Source organism: Marmota flaviventris, chromosome X (assembly GCF_047511675.1).
Source record: "Marmota flaviventris isolate mMarFla1 chromosome X, mMarFla1.hap1, whole genome shotgun sequence".
Classification (NCBI taxonomy): Eukaryota; Metazoa; Chordata; class Mammalia; order Rodentia; family Sciuridae; genus Marmota; species Marmota flaviventris.
The window spans coordinates 49639528-49641488 of NC_092518.1; the positions used below are offsets into that span (position 1 = coordinate 49639528).

General features: G+C 39.6%; 1 pseudogene; it reads right to left on the reverse strand.

Annotated features, from left to right (window-relative positions):
• Positions 1-483: 483 nt before the first annotated feature.
• LOC139703298 (axin interactor, dorsalization-associated protein pseudogene) lies at positions 484-1312 on the reverse strand (annotated as a pseudogene).
• Positions 1313-1961: the final 649 nt, after the last annotated feature.

The following is a 1961-nucleotide window of genomic DNA, read 5'->3' on the forward strand; positions in this document are numbered from 1 at the left end:
TTATCAAATCAGGGTGAATTTAGACCACCTTTAAGGAACAGCCTATAAGACAGACCATAACTGGTCCAATTTCCCTTCAAAGCAATCTGGTACTATCCTACCCATTTCAATTCAAAGTTTGAAGTTAATTCAAGCCAAAAGACCATAGTGGAGCAAAAGTGAGCAAATGTGTCAACACTAGTACGTTCTTATTGCTGTATTAAGTTTGAAGATGAGCATACCTACCACAGCAGTATTGTTTCAGGAAGCAGGATAGGATCAGTGGTAAATTAGGAAAGACTATTAATTGCTCAATTAATAGAAAATTAAAAACCTGTTTCAAAATCTACAATAAACCTGTATTTAAAGGAGTCATAATTATTACAACAGTGAGGTGCTGGGCTTTAGTTCTGTGGAACAGCTTTGCAGTGGACTCAGTGGCCTACAGGTATGGCTCACTTCCTGCCTCCTGAAGGGTGAATATGCTACACAGAGCTGTGATGGTTTCTACTGAGTGGTAAAATTCACAGAAATTCCACATTACTCATGTCAGAATCATTCCTTGTGCAAAGTTTGATGTAGATGAAGATAAAGTGGTTTGTGGGTCAATAACTGCAATTTCTTTCTTTTAGAAAGTCAATGGGTTTCTTGTGTAGTTCTATTCCATTGGCCCAGGTTTAATCTCATCCATCTCCATGAAAGCAAAACCACTTGGTGCTGGTAAACCTTTTTTTAGGCTTTTAGTGTTTGAATTCAAAGAAGCTAGCTGCGCCTTTGGTTAATTTTTCAATATGCTTCTGGAGCTCAATGTCCACATTAAAATGAACATATGTATCTTCTTTTCTTGAAGCCACAGGAGTATCTTGCACAGGAGTTAAATCTATGCCGTTCAGATCCTTTATACTAACTGCTCCAGCACCACTTTCTTCTTCACCTTCTCCAAATTCCAATGCCTTTCCTCACCAGGTGCTAAAATTCTCCTTCATGGGACAGGCTGAACATCAAATGGAAATTCTTTATTGTACTTGAGAAAATTCTTTAGGATTGGTTCTAGCTTCTTCAGGTCTTCCAGTTTAAATTCTTCCTGGGTCTATGTGGATCCTAAAGCTTGCACTTCGCAATTCCAAGCTTGTTGCAATTTGGCCTATGGTTTTCTTTTGCTCTTCTGTGAATTCAGAATTGTTGTGTTGAGCTTGGGCCTCTTTTTGTAGATGTCTTGCTAATGTCCCATACTCGGCTATCACCTCTACAAGCTGGCTCCAAGAATCCAGTCGGCACCTGTCTGAAAACTGGTGCCCCAGCGCTGCAGGAGACTCCGGGTCACCTCCCACATGGCCGCTCCCCACCTGTTCTCTAACCCTAAACCTAACACAAATCCTAAGTCCAAACCAAACCCTAACACTAACACATACACTAACCTTAACCTTAAAATTAAACCTATAGCTAACCCTAAACCTAACACTAATCCTAAACCTAACCCTAACCCTAATATTATCCTAACATTAAACCTAACCCTAAAAATAACCATAACGCTAACCCTAACCATAACCCTAACCCTAAACCTAAACCAAACACTAACCCTAACCTAACAGTAACCCTAACTCTAACACTAACCCAAACACTAACCCTAAACCTAACACTAACCCTAACACTAACCTTAAACCTAAACCTAATGCTAACCCAATGATTAACCATAAACCTAACTCAACCCTAACACTAACCCTAAACCTTACCCAAACCCTAACACTAATTCTAACCATAATCCCAAGCCTAATATTAACACTAACTCAAACCCTAAAACAAACACTAACCCTAACCCTAACCCTAACCATAATCTTAACTGTAACCCTAACCCTAACACTAACCCTAACCCAACCCTAACACTAACCATAATCCTAAATGTACCCCTAACTCTAACACTAACTCTAACCCTAACCCTAACCATAGGCCTTACCATAACCCTAACCCTAACACAAACACTA